We start from the raw sequence: 20,806 nt of genomic DNA, 5'->3' as shown, positions 1-20,806 counted from the left end.
CTTTGAGCTTGAACATTCTATACAGACTATACATTCTATACATTCTATACATATATGTATACAGACTATACATTCTATACATCAGTAGGTAGAAGAAGACATTTTTTGACAAAAAAAAATCTGAACCTAGATTCCATGAACCTGAACTTTCTATGCATATAAATAGATTCCTTCTGATTCAGTGGTTCAGAGATGACACATTGAACCTATTTGTGGCCAATTAGTCTTTGATGTTGAACATTCTTCACAGACACTATGACTACCCGTTGTTTCATCAGTAGGTCAAGAAAGACATTTTTTGACAAATAATAAAAAAAAAAAATTCTGCCCCTAGATTCCTTGAACTTGAACTTTCTATACATATAGATTCCTTCTAATGTTTTATTACTTCTTCAAGGATGACCATATGAACTTATTTTTGGCCAAAGAGTCTTTGAACTTGAACCTTCTTTACAGACTTATGACTTTCTGTTGTTTCTTCAGTATGTCATGGATGAGATTTTTGACAAAAAAAAAAGAAAAAAGATTCTGACCCTGGATCCCATGAACTTGAACTTTCTATACATATAAATAGATTCCTTTTGATGCAGTGGTTTAAGGATGACCTTTTGAACTTGTTTGTGGCCAAAGAGTCTTTGAGCTTGAACATTCTATACAGACTTTATGACTACATGTTGTATCATCAGGTCAAGGAAGACATTTTTTGACAAATAAAAAAAAAAACAAATTCTGCCCCTAGATTCATTGAACTTGAACTTTCTATACATATAAATTCCTTCTGATGTTTTATTACTTCTTCAAGGATGACCCTTTGAACTTATTTTTGGCCAGAGTCTTTGAACTTGAACCTTCTTTACAGACTTATGACTTTCTTCTCTTTCTTCAGTAGATCAAGTATGATTTTTTTTTTGTTGACAAAAAAAAAGATTCTGAACCTTGATCCCATGAACTGGAACTTTCTATACATATAAATAGATTCCTTCTGATGCAGTGCTTTAAGGATGACCTTTTGAACTTATTAAATAGTCCAAATAGTCTTTGAACTTGAACATTCTACACAGACTTTATGACTACCTGTTGTTTTATTAGTTGGTCAAGGAAGACATTTTTTGGCAAAAAAACAAAAATCTGACCCTAGATTCCATGACCTTGAACTTTCTATACATATAAATAGATTCCTTCTCATGTTTTATTAGCTCTTCAGGGATGACCCTTTGATCTTATTTTTGGCCAAAGAGTCTTTTAACTTGAACCTTCTTTACAGATGTATGACTTTCTGTTGTTTCTTCAGTATGTCAAGGATGAGATTTTTGACAACAACAAAAAAAGATTCTGCCCCTGGATCCCATGAACTTGAACTTTCTATACATATAAATAGATTGCTTCTGATTCAGTGGTTCAGGGATGACCTTTTGAACCTATTTGTGGCCAAATAGTCTTTGAACTTGAACCTTCTTTTCAGACGTATGACTTTCTGTTGTTTCTTCAGTATATCAAGGATGAGATTTTTGACAAAAAAAAAAAAAAAAAAAGATTCTGAACCTTGATCCCATGAACTTGAACTTTCTATACATATAAATAGATTCATTTTGATGCAGTGGTTCAAGGATGACCTTTTGAACTTATTTGTGGCCAAATAGTCTTTGAACTTGAACCTTCTTTTCAGATGTATGACTTTTTGTTGTTTCTTCAGTATATCAAGGATGAGATTTTTGACAAAAAAAAAAAAAAGATTCTGAACCTTGATCCCATGTACTTGAACTTTCTATACATATAAATAGATTCCTTTTGATGCAGTGGTTTAAGGATGACCTTTTGAACTTATTTGTGGCCAAATAGTCTTTGAGCTTGAACATTCTACACAGACTTTATGACTACATGTTGTATCATCAGTAGGTCAAGGAAGACATTTTTTGACAAAAAAAAAAAAAATTCTGACAGTAGATTCCATGAACTTGAACTTACTATACATATAAATAGATTGCTTCTGATTCAGTGGTTCAGGGATTACCTTTTGAACCTATTTGTGGCCAATTAGTCTTTGAACTTGAACCTTCTTTTCAGACGTATGACTTTCTGTTGTTTCTTCAGTATATCAAGGATGAGATTTTTGACAAAAAAAAAAAAAAAAAGATTCTGAACCTTGATCTCATGAACTTGAACTTTCTATACATATAAATAGATTCCTTTTGATGCAGTGGTTCAAGGATGACCTTTTGAACTTATTTGTGGCCAAATAGTCTTTGAACTTGAACCTTCTTTTCAGACGTATGACTTTCTGTTGTTTCTTCAGTATATCAAGGATGAGATTTTTGACACAAAAAAAAATTATTCTGAACCTTGATCCCATGTACTTGAACTTTCTATGCATATAAATAGATTGCTTCTGATGCAGTTGTTCAGGGATGACCTTTTGAACCTATTTGTGGCCAATTAGTCTTTGAACTTGAACATTCTACACAGACTTTATGACCTGTTGTTTCATCAGTAGGTCAAGGAAGACATTTTTTGACCCCCCCCCCCCCCCCCAAAAAAAAACGACCCTAGATTCCATGAACTTGAACTTTCTATGCATATAAATAGATTCCTTATGATGTTTTATTACTTCTTCAAGGATGACCGTTTGAACTTATTTTTGGCCAAAGAGTCTTTGAGTTTGAATCTTCTTTACAGACGTATGACTTTCTGTTGTTTCTTCAATATATCAAGGATGAGATTTTTGACAAAAAATAAAGATTCTGAACCTTGATCCCATGTACTTGAACTTTCTATACATATAAATAGATTCCTTTTGATGCAGTGGTTTAAGGATGACCTTTTGAACTTATTTGTGGCCAAATAGTCTTTGAGCTTGAACATTCTATACAGACTTTATGACTACATGTTGTATCATCAGTAGGTCAAGGAAGACATTTTTTGACAAAAAAAAAAAAAAAAAAAAACATTCTGACCAGAGATTCCATGAACTTGAACTTCCTGTACATATAAATAGATTCCTTCTGATGTTTTATTAGTTCTTCAAGGATGACCCTTTGAACTTTTTTTGGCCAGAGTCTTTGAACTTGAACCTTCTTTACAGACTTATGACATTCTTTTCTTTCTTCAGTAGATCAAGGATGAATTTTTTTTGACAAAAAAAAAGATTCTGAACCTTGATCCTATGAACTGGAACTTTCTATACATATAAATAGATTCCTTCTGATGCAGTGCTTCAAGGATGACCTTTTGAACTTATTTGTGGCCAAATATTCTTTGAACTTGAACATTCTGCACAGACTTTATTACTTGTTGTTTCATCAGTAGGTCAAGGAAGACATGTTTTGGCAAAAAAACAAAAATCTGACCCTATATTCCATGACCTTGAACTTTCTATACATATAAATAGATTCCTTCTCATGTTTTATTACCTCTTCAGGGATGACCCTTTGAACTTATTTTTGGCCAAAGAGTCTTTGAACTTGAACCTTCTTTACAGATGTATGACTTTCTGTTGTTTCTTCAGTATGTCAAGGATGAGATTTTTGACAAAAACAAAAACAAAAAGATTCTGCCCCTGGATCCCATGAACTTGAACTTTCTATACATATAAATAGATTGCGTCTGATGCAGTGGTTAAGGGATGACCTTTTGAACCTATTTGTGGCCAATTAGTCTTTGAACTTGAACCTTCTTTTCAGACGTATGACTTTTTGTTGTTTCTTCAGTATATCAAGGATGAGATTTTTGACAAAAAAAAAAAAAGATTCTGAACCTTGATCCCATGTACTTGAACTTTCTATACATATAAATAGATTCCTTTTGAGGCAGTGGTTTAAGGATGACCTTTTGAACTTATTTGTGGCCAAATAGTCTTTGAGCTTGAACATTCTATACAGACTTTATGACTACATGTTGTATCATCAGTAGGTCAAGGAAGACATTTTTTGACAAAAAAAAAAAAAAAATTCTGACAGTAGATTCCATGAACTTGAACTTACTATACATATAAATAGATTTCTTCTGATGTTTTATTAGTTCTTCAAGGATGACCCTTTGAACTTATTTTTGGCCAGAGTCTTTGAACTTGAACCTTCTTTACAGACTTATGACTTTCTTTTCTTTCTTCAGTAGATCAAGGATGAATTTTTTTTTGACAAAAAAAGATTCTGAACCTTGATCCCATGAACTGGAACTTTCTATACATATAAATAGATTCCTTCTGATGCAGTGCTTCAAGGAGGACCTTTTGAACCTATTTGTTGCCAATTAGTCTTTGAACTTGAACATTCTACACAGACTTTATGACTACCCGTTGTTTCATCAGTAGGTCAAGAAAGACATTTTTTGACAAATAAAAAAACAAAACAAATTCTGCCCCTAGATTCCTTGAACTTGAACTTTCTATACATATAGATTCCTTCTGATGTTTTATTACTTCTTCAAGGATGACCCTTTGAACTTATTTTTGGCCAGAGTCTTTGAACTTGGACCTTCTTTACAGATGTATGACTATCTTTCCTTTCTTCAGTAGATCAAGGAGGAAGATCAAGGAGGAATTTTTTTTGACAAAAAAGATTCTGAACCTTGATCCCATGAACTGGAACTTTCTATACATATAAATAGATTCCTTCTGATGCAGTGCTTCAAGGAGGACCTTTTGAACTTATTTGTGGCCAAATAGTCTTTGAACTTGAACATTCTACACAGACTTTATAACTACCTGTTGTTTCATCAGTAGGTCAAGGAAGACATTTTTTGGCAAAAAAACAAAAATCTGACCCTAGAATCCATGACCTTGAACTTTCTATACATATAAATAGATTCCTTCTCATGTTTTATTAGCTCTTCAGGGATGACCCTTTGAACTTATATTTGGCCAAAGAGTCTTTGAACTTGAACCTTCTTTACAGACGTTTGACTTTCTGTTGTTTCTTCAGTATATCAAGGATGAGATTTTTGGAAAAAAAAAAAGATTCTGAACCTTGATCCCATGTACTTGAACAATCTATACATATAAATATATTCCTTTTGATGCAGTGGTTCAAGGATGACCTTTTGAACTTATTTGTGGCCAATTAGTCTTTGAACTTGAACATTCTACACAGACTTTATGACTACCCGTTGTTTCATCCGTAGGTCAAGGAAGACATTTTTTGACAAAAAAACAAAAATCTGACCCTAGATTCCATGACCTTGAACTTTCTATACATATAGATTCCTTCTGATGTTTTATTAGCTCTTCAAGGATGACCGTTGAACTTATTTTTGCCAAAGAGTCTTTGAACTTGAACCTTCTTTACAGACTTATGACTTTCTTTTCTTTCTTCAGTAGATCAAGGATGAATTTTTTTTTTGACAAAAAAAAAGATTCTGAACCTTGATCCCATGAACTGGAACTTTCTATACATGTAAATAGATTCCTTCTGATGCAGTGCTTTAAGGATGACCTTTTGAACTTATTTGTGGCCAAATAGTCTTTGAACTTGAACATTCTACACAGACTTTATGACTACCTGTTGTTTTATCAGTTGGTCAAGGAAGACTTTTTTTGGCAAAAAAACAAAAATCTGACCCTAGATTCCATGACCTTGAACTTTCTATACATATAAATAGATTCCTTTTGATGCAGTGGTTTAAGGATGACCTTTTGAACTTATTTGTGGCCAAATAGTCTTTGAGCTTGAACATTCTATACAGACTTTATGACTACATGATGTATCATCAGTAGGTCAAGGAAGACATTTTTTGACAAAAAAAAAAAAAAAAAATTCTGACCGTAGATTCCATGAACTTGAACTTACTATACATATAAATAGATTCCTTCTGATGTTTTATTAGTTCTTCAAGGATGACCCTTTGAACTTATTTTTGGCCAGAGTCTTTGAACTTGAACCTTCTTTACAGACTTATGACTTTCTTTTCTTTCTTCAGTAAATCAAGGATGAATTGTTTTTTGACAAAAAAAGATTCTGAACCTTGATCCCATGAACTGGAACTTTCTATACATATAAATATATGCCTTTTGATGTTTTATTAGTTCTTCGAGGATGACCATTTGAACTTATTTTTGGCCAGAGTCTTTGAACTTGAACCTTCTTTACAGACTTATGACTTTCTTCTCTTTCTTCAGTAGATCAAGTATGATTTTTTTTTTGTTGACAAAAAAAAAGATTCTGAACCTTGATCCCATGAACTGGAACTTTCTATACATATAAATAGATTCCTTCTGATGCAGTGCTTTAAGGATGACCTTTTGAACTTATTAAATAGTCCAAATAGTCTTTGAACTTGAACATTCTACACAGACTTTATGACTACCTGTTGTTTTATTAGTTGGTCAAGGAAGACATTTTTTGGCAAAAAAACAAAAATCTGACCCTAGATTCCATGACCTTGAACTTTCTATACATATAAATAGATTCCTTCTCATGTTTTATTAGCTCTTCAGGGATGACCCTTTGATCTTATTTTTGGCCAAAGAGTCTTTTAACTTGAACCTTCTTTACAGATGTATGACTTTCTGTTGTTTCTTCAGTATGTCAAGGATGAGATTTTTGACAACAACAAAAAAAGATTCTGCCCCTGGATCCCATGAACTTGAACTTTCTATACATATAAATAGATTGCTTCTGATTCAGTGGTTCAGGGATGACCTTTTGAACCTATTTGTGGCCAAATAGTCTTTGAACTTGAACCTTCTTTTCAGACGTATGACTTTCTGTTGTTTCTTCAGTATATCAAGGATGAGATTTTTGACAAAAAAAAAAAAAAAAAAGATTCTGAACCTTGATCCCATGAACTTGAACTTTCTATACATATAAATAGATTCATTTTGATGCAGTGGTTCAAGGATGACCTTTTGAACTTATTTGTGGCCAAATAGTCTTTGAACTTGAACCTTCTTTTCAGACGTATGACTTTTTGTTGTTTCTTCAGTATATCAAGGATGAGATTTTTGACAAAAAAAAAAAAAGATTCTGAACCTTGATCCCATGTACTTGAACTTTCTATACATATAAATAGATTCCTTTTGATGCAGTGGTTTAAGGATGACCTTTTGAACTTATTTGTGGCCAAATAGTCTTTGAGCTTGAACATTCTACACAGACTTTATGACTACATGTTGTATCATCAGTAGGTCAAGGAAGACATTTTTTGACAAAAAAAAAAAAAATTCTGACAGTAGATTCCATGAACTTGAACTTACTATACATATAAATAGATTGCTTCTGATTCAGTGGTTCAGGGATGACCTTTTGAACCTATTTGTGGCCAATTAGTCTTTGAACTTGAACCTTCTTTTCAGACGTATGACTTTCTGTTGTTTCTTCAGTATATCAAGGATGAGATTTTTGACAAAAAAAAAAAAAAAAAGATTCTGAACCTTGATCTCATGAACTTGAACTTTCTATACATATAAATAGATTCCTTTTGATGCAGTGGTTCAAGGATGACCTTTTGAACTTATTTGTGGCCAAATAGTCTTTGAACTTGAACCTTCTTTTCAGACGTATGACTTTTTGTTGTTTCTTCAGTATATCAAGGATGAGATTTTTGACAAAAAAAAAAAAAGATTCTGAACCTTGATCCCATGTACTTGAACTTTCTATACATATAAATAGATTCCTTTTGATGCAGTGGTTTAAGGATGACCTTTTGAACTTATTTGTGGCCAAATAGTCTTTGAGCTTGAACATTCTACACAGACTTTATGACTACATGTTGTATCATCAGTAGGTCAAGGAAGACATTTTTTGACAAAAAAAAAAAAAAATTCTGACAGTAGATTCCATGAACTTGAACTTACTATACATATAAATAGATTGCTTCTGATTCAGTGGTTCAGGGATGACCTTTTGAACCTATTTGTGGCCAATTAGTCTTTGAACTTGAACCTTCTTTTCAGACGTATGACTTTCTGTTGTTTCTTCAGTATATCAAGGATGAGATTTTTGACAAAAAAAAAAAAAAGATTCTGAACCTTGATCCCATGAACTTGAACTTTCTATACATATAAATAGATTCCTTTTGATGCAGTGGTTCAAGGATGACCTTTTGAACTTATTTGTGGCCAAATAGTCTTTGAGCTTGAACATTCTATACAGACTATACATTCTATACATTCTATACATATATGTATACAGACTATACATTCTATACATCAGTAGGTAAAAGAAGACATTTTTTGACAAAAAAAAAATCTGAACCTAGATTCCATGACCCTGAACTTTCTATGCATATAAATAGATTCCTGCTGATTCAGTGGTTCAGAGATGACACATTGAACCTATTTGTGGCCAATTAGTCTTTGATGTTGAACATTCTTCACAGACACTATGACTACCCGTTGTTTCATCAGTAGGTCAAGAAAGACATTTTTTGACAAATAATTAAAAAAAAAAATCTGCCCCTAGATTCCTTGAACTTGAACTTTCTATACATATAGATTCCTTCTAATGTTTTATTACTTCTTCAAGGATGACCCTATGAACTTATTTTTGACCAAAGAGTCTTTGAACTTGAACCTTCTTTACAGACTTATGACTTTCTGTTGTTTCTTCAGTATGTCAAGGATGAGATTTTTGACAAAAAAAAAAAAAAAGATTCTGACCCTGGATCCCATGAACTTAATCTTTATATACATATAAATAGATTGCTTCTGATTCAGTGGTTCAGGGATGACCTTTTGAACCTATTTGTGGCCAATTAGTCTTTGAACTTGAACCTTCTTTTCAGACGTATGACTTTTTGTTGTTTCTTCAGTATATCAAGGATGAGATTTTTGACAAAAAAAAAAAAAGATTCTGAACCTTGATCCCATGTACTTGAACTTTCTATACATATAAATAGATTCCTTTTGATGCAGTGGTTTAAGGATGACCTTTTGAACTTATTTGTGGCCAAATAGTCTTTGAGCTTGAACATTCTACACAGACTTTATGACTACATGTTGTATCATCAGTAGGTCAAGGAAGACATTTTTTGACAAAAAAAAAAATTCTGACAGTAGATTCCATGAACTTGAACTTACTATACATATAAATAGATTCCTTCTGATGTTTTATTAGTTCTTCAAGGATGACCCTTTGAACTTATTTTTGGCCAGAGTCTTTGAACTTGAACCTTCTTTACAGACTTATGACTTTCTTTTCTTTCTTCAGTAGATCAAGGATGAATTTTTTTTTTTGACAAAAAAAGATTCTGAACCTTGATCCCATGAACTGGAACTTTCTATACATATAAATAGATTCCTTCTGATGCAGTGCTTCAAGGAGGACCTTTTGAACCTATTTGTTGCCAATTAGTCTTTGAACTTGAACATTCTACACAGACTTTATGACTACCCGTTGTTTCATCAGTAGGTCAAGAAAGACATTTTTTTAAAAATAAAAAAACAAAACAAATTCTGCCCCTAGATTCCTTGAACTTGAACTTTCTATACATATAGATTCCTTCTGATGTTTTATTACTTCTTCAAGGATGACCCTTTGAACTTATTTTTGGCCAGAGTCTTTGAACTTGGACCTTCTTTACAGATGTATGACTATCTTTTCTTTCTTCAGTAGATCAAGGAGGAAGATCAAGGAGGAATTTTTTTTTGACAAAAAAGATTCTGAACCTTGATCCCATGAACTGGAACTTTCTATACATATAAATAGATTCCTTCTGATGCAGTGCTTCAAGGAGGACCTTTTGAACTTATTTGTGGCCAAATAGTCTTTGAACTTGAACATTCTACACAGACTTTATAACTACCTGTTGTTTCATCAGTAGGTCAAGGAAGACATTTTTTGCAAAAAAACAAAAATCTGACCCTAGAATCCATGACCTTGAACTTTCTATACATATAAATAGATTCCTTCTCATGTTTTATTAGCTCTTCAGGGATGACCCTTTGAACTTATTTTTGGCCAAAGATTCTTTGAACTTGAACCTTCTTTACAGATGTATGACTTTCTGTTGTTTCTTCAGTATGTCAAGGATGAGATTTTTGAAAAAAAAAAAAAAAAAAAAGATTCTGCCCCTGGATCCCATGAACTTGAACTTTCTATGCATATAAATAGATTGCTTCTGATTCAGTGGTTCAGGGATGACCTTTTGAACCTATTTGTGGCCAATTAGTCTTTGAACTTGAACATTCTACACAGACTTTATGAGTACCCGTTGTTTCATCAGTAGGTCAAGGAATGACAAGTTCAAAGAGGAAGACATTTTTTGACAAAAAACAAAAAAATTCTGCCCCTAGATTCCTTGAACTTGAACTTTCTATACATATAGATTCCTTCTGATGTTTTATTACTTCTTCAAGATGACCCTTTGAACTTATTTTTGGCCAAAGAGTCTTTGAACTTGAACCTTCTTTACAGACGTTTGACTTTCTGTTGTTTCTTCAGTATATCAAGGATGAGATTTTTGAAAAAAAAAAAAAGATTCTGAACCTTGATCCCATGTACTTGAACAATCTATACATATAAATATATTCCTTTTGATGCAGTGGTTCAAGGATGACCTTTTGAACTTATTTGTGGCCAATTAGTCTTCGAGCTTGAACATTCTATACAGACTTTATGACTACATGTTGTATCATCAGTAGGTCAAGGAAGACATTTTTTTGACAAAAAAAGAAAAAAAAGAAAAAGAAATTCTAACCGTAGATTCCATAAACTTGAATTTTCTATGCATATAAATAGATTCCTTCTGATGTTTTATTACTTCTTCAAGGATGACCGTTTGAACTTATTTTTGGCCAAAGAGTCTTTGAGCTTGAACCTTCCTTACAGACGCACGACTTTCTGTTGTTTCTTCAGTATATCAAGGATGAGATTTTTGACAAAAAAAAAAAAAAAGATTCTGCCCCTGGACCCCATGAACTTGATCTTTCTATGCATATGAATAGATTGCTTCAGATGCAGTGGTTTAGGGATGACCTTTTGAACCTATTTGTGGCCAATTAGTCTTTGAACTTGAACATTCTACACAGACTTTATGACTACCCGTTGTTTCATCCGTAGGTCAAGGAAGACATTTTTTGACAAAAAAACAAAAATCTGACCCTAGATTCCATGACCTTGAACTTTCTATACATATAGATTCCTTATGATGTTTTATTAGCTCTTCAAGGATGACCATTGAACTTATTTTTGCCAAAGAGTCTTTGAACTTGAACCTTCTTTACAGACTTATGACTTTCTTTTCTTTCTTCAGTATATCAAGAATGAGATTTTTGACAAAAAAAAAGATTCTGCCCCTGGATCCCATGAACTGGAACTTTCTATGCATATAAATAGATTGCTTCTGATGCAGTGGTTCAGGGATGACCTTTTGAACCTATTTGTGGCCAATTAGTCTTTGAATTTGGACATTCTACACAGACTTTATGACTACCTGTTGTTTCATCAGTAGGTCAAGGAAGACATTTTTTGACACCCCCACCCCCCCAAAAATGACCCTAGATTCCATGAACTTGAACTTTCTATGCATATAAATATATTCCTTCTGATGTTTTATTACTTCTTCAAGGAAGACCCTTTGAACTTATTTTTGGCCAAAGAGTCTTTGAGCTTGAACCTTCTTTATAGACGCATGACTTTCTGTTGTTTCTTCAGTATATCAAGGATGAGATTTTTGATAAAAAAAAAAAAAAAAAGATTCTGCCCCTGGATCCCATGAACTTGAACTTTCTATGCATATAAATAGATTGCTTCTGATGCAGTGGTTCAGGGATGACCTTTTGAACCTATTTGTGGCCAATTAGTCTTTGAACTTGAACATTCTACACAGACTTTATGAGTACCCGTTGTTTCATCAGTAGGTCAAGGAATGACAAGTTCAAAGAGGAAGACATTTTTTGACAAAAAACAAAAAGATTCTGCCCCTGGATCCCATGAACTTGAACTTTCTATACATATAAATAGATTCCTTCTGATGCAGTGCTTTAAGGATGACCTTTTGAACTTATTTGTGGCCAAATAGTCTTTGAACTTGAACATTCTACACAGACTTTATGACTACCTGTTGTTTTATCAGTTGGTCAAGGAAGACTTTTTTTGGCAAAAAAACAAAAATCTGACCCTAGATTCCATGACCTTGAACTTTCTATACATATAAATAGATTCCTTTTGATGCAGTGGTTTAAGGATGACCTTTTGAACTTATTTGTGGCCAAATAGTCTTTGAGCTTGAACATTCTATACAGACTTTATGACTACATGTTGTATCATCAGTAGGTCAAGGAAGACATTTTTTGACAAAAAAAAAAAAAAAAATTCTGACCGTAGATTCCATGAACTTGAACTTACTATACATATAAATAGATTCCTTCTGATGTTTTATTAGTTCTTCAAGGATGACCCTTTGAACTTATTTTTGGCCAGAGTCTTTGAACTTGAACCTTCTTTACAGACTTATGACTTTCTTTTCTTTCTTCAGTAGATCAAGGATGAATTTTTTTTTGACAAAAAAAAGATTCTGAACCTTGATCCCATGAACTGGAACTTTCTATACATATAAATAGATTCCTTCTGATGCAGTGCTTTAAGGATGACCTTTTGAACTTATTTGTGGCCAAATAGTCTTTGAACTTGAACATTCTACACAGACTTTATGACTACCTGTTGTTTTATTAGTTGGTCAAGGAAGACATTTTTTGGCAAAAAAACAAAAATCTGACCCTAGATTCCATGACCTTGAACTTTCTATACATATAAATAGATTCCTTCTCATGTTTTATTAGCTCTTCAGGGATGACCCTTTGATCTTATTTTTGTCCAAAGAGTCTTTTAACTTGAACCTTCTTTACAGATGTATGACTTTCTGTTGTTTTTTTCAGTATGTCAAGGATGAGATTTTTAACAACAACAAAAAAAGATTCTGCCCCTGGATCCCATGAACTTGAACTTTCTATACATATAAATAGATTGCTTCTGATTCAGTGGTTCAGGGATGACCTTTTGAACCTATTTGTGGCCAATTAGTCTTTGAACTTAAACCTTCTTTTCAGACGTATGACTTTCTGTTGTTTCTTCAGTATATCAAGGATGAGATTTTTGACAAAAAAAAAAAAAAAAGATTCTGAACCTTGATCCCATGAACTTGAACTTTCTATACATATAAATAGATTCCTTTTGATGCAGTGGTTCAAGGATGACCTTTTGAACTTATTTGTGGCCAAATAGTCTTTGAGCTTGAACATTCTATACAGACTATACATTCTATACATTCTATACATATATGTATACAGACTATACATTCTATACATCAGTAGGTAAAAGAAGACATTTTTTGACAAAAAAAAAAATCTGAACCTAGATTCCATGACCCTGAACTTTCTATGCATATAAATAGATTCCTGCTGATTCAGTGGTTCAGAGATGACACATTGAACCTATTTGTGGCCAATTAGTCTTTGATGTTGAACATTCTTCACAGACACTATGACTACCCGTTGTTTCATCAGTAGGTCAAGAAAGACATTTTTTGACAAATAATTAAAAAAAAAATCTGCCCCTAGATTCCTTGAACTTGAACTTTCTATACATATAGATTCCTTCTAATGTTTTATTACTTCTTCAAGGATGACCCTATGAACTTATTTTTGACCAAAGAGTCTTTGAACTTGAACCTTCTTTACAGACTTATGACTTTCTGTTGTTTCTTCAGTATGTCAAGGATGAGATTTTTGACCAAAAAAAAAAAAAAAAAGATTCTGACCCTGGATCCCATGAACTTAATCTTTATATACATATAAATAGATTGCTTCTGATTCAGTGGTTCAGGGATGACCTTTTGAACCTATTTGTGGCCAATTAGTCTTTGAACTTGAACATTCTTTTCAGACGTATGCCTTTTTGTTGTTTCTTCGGTATATCAAGGATGAGATTTTTGACAAAAAAAAAAGATTCTGAACCTTGATCCCATGAACTTGAACTTTCTATACATATAAATAGATTGCTTCTGATTCAGTGGTTCAGGGATGACCTTTTGAACCTATTTGTGGCCAATTAGTCTTTGAACTTGAACCTTCTTTTCAGACGTATGACTTTCTGTTGTTTCTTCAGTATATCAAGGATGAGATTTTTGACAAAAAAAAAAAAAAATCTGAACCTTGATCCCATGAACTTGAACTTTCTATACATATAAATAGATTCCTTTTGATGCAGTGGTTCAAGGATGACCTTTTGAACTTATTTGTGGCCAAATAGTCTTTGAGCTTGAACATTCTATACAGACTATACATTCTATACATTCTATACATATATGTATACAGACTATACATTCTATACATCAGTAGGTAGAAGAAGACATTTTTTGACAAAAAAAAATCTGAACCTAGATTCCATGAACCTGAACTTTCTATGCATATAAATAGATTCCTTCTGATTCAGTGGTTCAGAGATGACACATTGAACCTATTTGTGGCCAATTAGTCTTTGATGTTGAACATTCTTCACAGACACTATGACTACCCGTTGTTTCATCAGTAGGTCAAGAAAGACATTTTTTGACAAATAATAAAAAAAAAAAATTCTGCCCCTAGATTCCTTGAACTTGAACTTTCTATACATATAGATTCCTTCTAATGTTTTATTACTTCTTCAAGGATGACCATATGAACTTATTTTTGACCAAAGAGTCTTTGAACTTGAACCTTCTTTACAGACTTATGACTTTCTGTTGTTTCTTCAGTATGTCAAGGATGAGATTTTTGACCAAAAAAAAAAAAAAAAAGATTCTGACCCTGGATCCCATGAACTTAATCTTTATATACATATAAATAGATTGCTTCTGATTCAGTGGTTCAGGGATGACCTTTTGAACCTATTTGTGGCCAATTAGTCTTTGAACTTGAACATTCTTTTCAGACGTATGCCTTTTTGTTGTTTCTTCGGTATATCAAGGATGAGATTTTTGACAAAAAAAAAAGATTCTGAACCTTGATCCCATGAACTTGAACTTTCTATACATATAAATAGATTGCTTCTGATTCAGTGGTTCAGGGATGACCTTTTGAACCTATTTGTGGCCAATTAGTCTTTGAACTTGAACCTTCTTTTCAGACGTATGACTTTCTGTTGTTTCTTCAGTATATCAAGGATGAGATTTTTGACAAAAAAAAAAAAAAAATCTGAACCTTGATCCCATGAACTTGAACTTTCTATACATATAAATAGATTCCTTTTGATGCAGTGGTTCAAGGATGACCTTTTGAACTTATTTGTGGCCAAATAGTCTTTGAGCTTGAACATTCTATACAGACTATACATTCTATACATTCTATACATATATGTATACAGACTATACATTCTATACATCAGTAGGTAGAAGAAGACATTTTTTGACAAAAAAAAATCTGAACCTAGATTCCATGAACCTGAACTTTCTATGCATATAAATAGATTCCTTCTGATTCAGTGGTTCAGAGATGACACATTGAACCTATTTGTGGCCAATTAGTCTTTGATGTTGAACATTCTTCACAGACACTATGACTACCCGTTGTTTCATCAGTAGGTCAAGAAAGACATTTTTTGACAAATAATAAAAAAAAAAAATTCTGCCCCTAGATTCCTTGAACTTGAACTTTCTATACATATAGATTCCTTCTAATGTTTTATTACTTCTTCAAGGATGACCATATGAACTTATTTTTGGCCAAAGAGTCTTTGAACTTGAACCTTCTTTACAGACTTATGACTTTCTGTTGTTTCTTCAGTATGTCATGGATGAGATTTTTGACAAAAAAAAAAGAAAAAAGATTCTGACCCTGGATCCCATGAACTTGAACTTTCTATACATATAAATAGATTCCTTTTGATGCAGTGGTTTAAGGATGACCTTTTGAACTTATTTGTGGCCAAAGAGTCTTTGAGCTTGAACATTCTATACAGACTTTATGACTACATGTTGTATCATCAGGTCAAGGAAGACATTTTTTGACAAATAAAAAAAAAAACAAATTCTGCCCCTAGATTCATTGAACTTGAACTTTCTATACATATAAATTCCTTCTGATGTTTTATTACTTCTTCAAGGATGACCCTTTGAACTTATTTTTGGCCAGAGTCTTTTAACTTGAACCTTCTTTACAGACTTATGGCTTTCTGTTGTTTCTTCAGTAGATCAAGGATGATATTTTTTTGACAAAAAAAAGATTCTGACCCTGGATCCCATGAACTTGAAATTTCAATGCATATAAATAGATTGCTTCTGATACAGTGGTACAGGGATGACCTATTGAACCTATTTGTGGCCAAATAGTCTTTGAACTTGAACATTCTACACAGACTTTATGACTACGTGTTGTTTCATCAGGAGGTCAATGAAGACATTTTTTGGCAAAATAAAAAAATAAAAATCTGACGCTAGATTCCATGAACTTGAACTTTCTATACATATAAATAGATTCCTTCTGATGTTTTATTAGCTCTTCAAGGATGACCCTTTGAACTTATTTGTGGCCAAATAGTCTTTGAACTTGAACATTATATGCAGACTTTATGACTACCTGTTTTTTCATCAGTAGGTCAAGGAAGAATTTTTTTTTGACAAAAAAAAATATTCTGACCCTGGATCCCATGAACTTGAACTTTTCCTATTCTGCTGAAATATCAGAAGAAGTCTGTGTCTAAAACATTCACACATTCAGAATCCCTAATCTCCTCATTGCACAAGTTTTTTCGTATGCAATGCAATGCAAAAGCACTAATCGCGGCATTTCAGGAGATTTTTTCTATGCGATGCAAATCAATGCGAAAGCCCTAAGAATATATTTCTTGAACCTGGTGTGGAATAGGATTTAGTCAGAATCCACTTCAATGCACTTCAATCCTCTAGGTCGAATGTGGATTCCTGTTAAATGCAATGATATAATTAACTCTTTGTGCATTGAAGAGATTAGGGCTTTTGTATTGCATTGCTTTGCATTGCATACGAAAAACACTCGTGCACTGAAAACTTTTGCATATATTGTATAAAAACCCTTTGTGCATTAAAGAAATCAGAGCATTTGCATTGCATTATACATAAGAACACGTTGCGCAATGAATATATTAGCGTTTTTGCATTGATTTGCATCGCATAGGAAAAATCTACAAAAACTTGCTGTGCATTGAAGACAGCGCTTTTGCATTGCATTGCATACGAAAAAACTTGTGCACTGGGGAGATTAATACTTTTGCATTGCATTGAATTCGTCCTGCATTGGCGATAATAGAGTTTTTGCATTGCATACGAAAAAACTTGTGGACTTGGGAGATTAATGCTTTTGCATTACACTGCATAAAATAACTTGTTGTGCATTGAAGATAGCGCTTTCGTATTGCATTGCATACGAAAAAACTTGTGCAATGGAGAGATTCGTGCTTTTGCATTGCAATGCATACGAAAAAACTTGTGCACTGAGGAGATTAGTTCTTTTGCATTGCATTGTATACAAAAAACTTAATGTGCATTGAAAAGATAGTGCTTTTGCATTGCATTGCATAAAATAAATCGTTGTGCATTGAAGATAGCGCTTTTGCATTGCACTGGGAGATTAATGCTTTTGCATTGCATTGAACTTGTCATGCATTGTAGATATTAGCGCTTTTGCTTTTGCATTACATACAAAAAACTTGCTGTGCATTGAAGAGATAGTGCTTTTTGCAATGCATTGCATAAAATAACTCGTTGTGCATTGAAGATACCGCTTTCGTATTGCATTGCATACGAAAAAAACTTGTGCACTGAGGAGATTAGTGCTTTTACATTGCATTGTATACAAAAAAACTTGCTGTGCATTGAAGAGATAGTGCTTTTGCATTGCATTGCATAAAATAACTCGTTGTGCATTGAAGATAGCGCTTTTGTATTGCATTGCATACGAAAAAACTTGTGCAATAATGGAGAGATTAGTGCTTTTGCATTGCATTGTATACAAAAAAGTTGCTGTGCATTGAAAAGATAGTGCTTTTGCATTGCATAATATAAATCGTTGTGCATTGAAGATATTAGCGCTTTTGCTTTTGCATTGCATACGAAAAAACTTGTGCACTGAGGAGATTAGTGCTTTTGCATTGCATTGCTTACAAAAAACTTGCTGTGCATTGAAGAAATAGTGCTTTTGCATTGCATAAAATAACTTGTTGTGCATTGGAAGATAGCGCTTACGAAAAAACTTGTGCAATGGAGAGATTCGTGCGTTTGCATTGCATTGAACTCGTCATGCATTGAAGACATTTAGCGCTTTTGCATTGCAATGCATACGAAAAAACTTGTGCACTGAGGAGATTAGTGCTTTTGCATTGCATTGTATTGCATAAAATATCTCGTTGTGCATTGAAGATAGCACTTTCGTATTTTATTGCATACGAAAAAACTTGTGCAATAATGGAGAGAGTGCTTTTGCATTGCATTGTATACAAAAAACGTGCTGTGCATTGAAAAGATGGTGCTTTTGCATTGCATTGCATAAAATAAATCGTTGTGCCTTGAAGATAGCGCTTTTGCATTGCACTGGGGAGATTAATGCTTTTGCATTGCATTGAACTCGTCATGCATTGAAGATAGCGCTTTCGATGGCATTGCATAAGAAAAAACTTGTGCACTGAGGAGATTAGTGCTTTTGCATTGCAATTCTATACAAAAAATGCTGTGCATTGAAAAGATAGTGATTTGCATTGCATAAAATAAAATAAATCGTTGTGCATTGAAGATAGCGCATTTGCATTGCACTGGGGAAATTAATGATTTTGCATTGCATTGAACTCGTCATGCATTGTAGATATTAGCGCTTTTGCATTGCAATGCATACGAAAAAACTTGTGCACTGAGGAGATTAGTGCTTTTGCATTGCATTGTATCCAAAAAACTTGCTGTGCATTGAAAAGATAGTGCTTTTGCATTGCATTGCATAAAATAAATCGTTGTGCATTGAAGATAGCGCTTTTGCATTGCACTGGGAGATTAATGCTTTTGCATTGCATTGAACTCGTCATGCATTGTAGATATTAGCGCTTTTGCTTTTGCATTGCATACAAAAAACTTGCTGTGCATTGAAGAGATAGTGCTTTTTGCAATGCATTGCATAAAATAACTCGTTGTGCATTGAAGATACCGCTTTCGTATTGCATTGCATACGAAAAAACTTGTGCACTGAGGAGATTAGTGATTTTGCATTGCATTGTATACAAAACCTTGCTGTGCATTGAAAAGATAGTGCTTTTGCATTGCATTGCACAAAATAAATCGTTGTGCATTGAAGATAGCGCTTTTGCATTGCACTGGGAAGATTAATGCTTTTGCATTGCATTGAACTCGTCATGCATTGAAGATAGCGCTTTCGATGGCATTGCATAAGAAAAAACTTGTGCACTGAGGAGATTAGTGCTTTTGCATTGCAATTCTATACAAAAAAAATGCTGTGCATTGAAAAGATAGTGATTTGCATTGCATAAAATAAAATAAATCGTTGTGCATTGAAGATAGCGCATTTGCATTGCACTGGGGAAATTAATGATTTTGCATTGCATTGAACTCGTCATGCATTGTAGATATTAGCGCTTTTGCATTGCAATGCATACGAAAAAACTTGTGCACTGAGGAGATTAGTGCTTTTGCATTGCATTGTATCCAAAAAACTTGCTGTGCATTGAAAAGATAGTGCTTTTGCATTGCATTGCATAAAATATATCGTTGTGCATTGAAGATAGCGCTTTTGCATTGCACTGGGAGATTAATTATTTTGCATTGCATTAAACTCGTCATGCATTGACGATATTAGCGCTTTTGCATTGCATTGCATACGAAAAAACGTGCACTGAGGAGATTACTGCTTTTGCATTGCATTGTATACAAAAAACTTGTTGTGCATTGAAGATATTAGCGCTTTTGCATTGCATTGCAAATAAGAACTCTTTGTTGCGCATTGAAGAAATAACTGATTTTGCATTCCATTGCATAAATTGCATTAAAAAGATGTGCTTTTGCATTGGATTGCATTGCATAACGAAAAACTCGTGCATTGAAGATTTTGCATGCATGCATACAAAAACTATTTGTGCATTGAATAAATTGTGCTTTTATTGCATTGCATTGCATAAAGAACTCGTGCAGAAAGATTAGTGCTTTTCCATTGCATTGCTTATAAGAACTAGTTGCGCATTGAAGATGTTAGCGCTTTTGCATTGTATTGCATTTAAGAATTCAGGGTGCAATGAAAAGATTTGTGCTTTTGCATTGCATACGAAAAAACTCGTGCATTGAAGATTTTGCATTGCATTTCATACAAGATCTTACTGTGCATTAAAAGAGATAACTACATTGTTAGAGAGTTGGGCATTGAAGATATTAGCGCTTTTGCATTGCATATAAGAATTCAGGGTGCAATGAATATATTAGCGCTGAGCATTGCATAGAATTCGTGCATTGAAGATTGCATTGCATATAATAATTCTCTGTGCAATGACGAGTTTAGTGCGTTTGCATTGCATTGACTCTTTTTACATTGAAGAGATTAGAGGGTTTTCAGTAAAAGAACTCGTGCTGCATTAAATAGATAAGTGCTTTTAAACTTAGTATTGTTTAGATTTTAGCACTAATCTAGTTAAATGATAAATGGAGGTTTTCCATTCCATTTCCAGTACTAAGCAGGAGTCCCTGAGACCCTGCTTGAACTTCAAGGAATCAATGAGCTCGATTATCTATAATGCAAATGCAAATGCAAATACACTATCTCTTCTATCTCTCAACTGATGAAATATCAGTATGAATCTATATTAAAAGATTCATACTGATGTTTCATCAGTTATTCAAGGAAGATCTGTTGAATTTATTTTTGGCCAACAAGTGT

This window comes from Pseudorasbora parva, chromosome 16 (assembly GCF_024679245.1).
Source record: "Pseudorasbora parva isolate DD20220531a chromosome 16, ASM2467924v1, whole genome shotgun sequence".
NCBI lineage: Eukaryota > Metazoa > Chordata > Actinopteri > Cypriniformes > Gobionidae > Pseudorasbora > Pseudorasbora parva.
The sequence above is the reverse complement of the archived record's forward strand: the minus strand, read 5'-3'. Positions refer to the sequence as shown.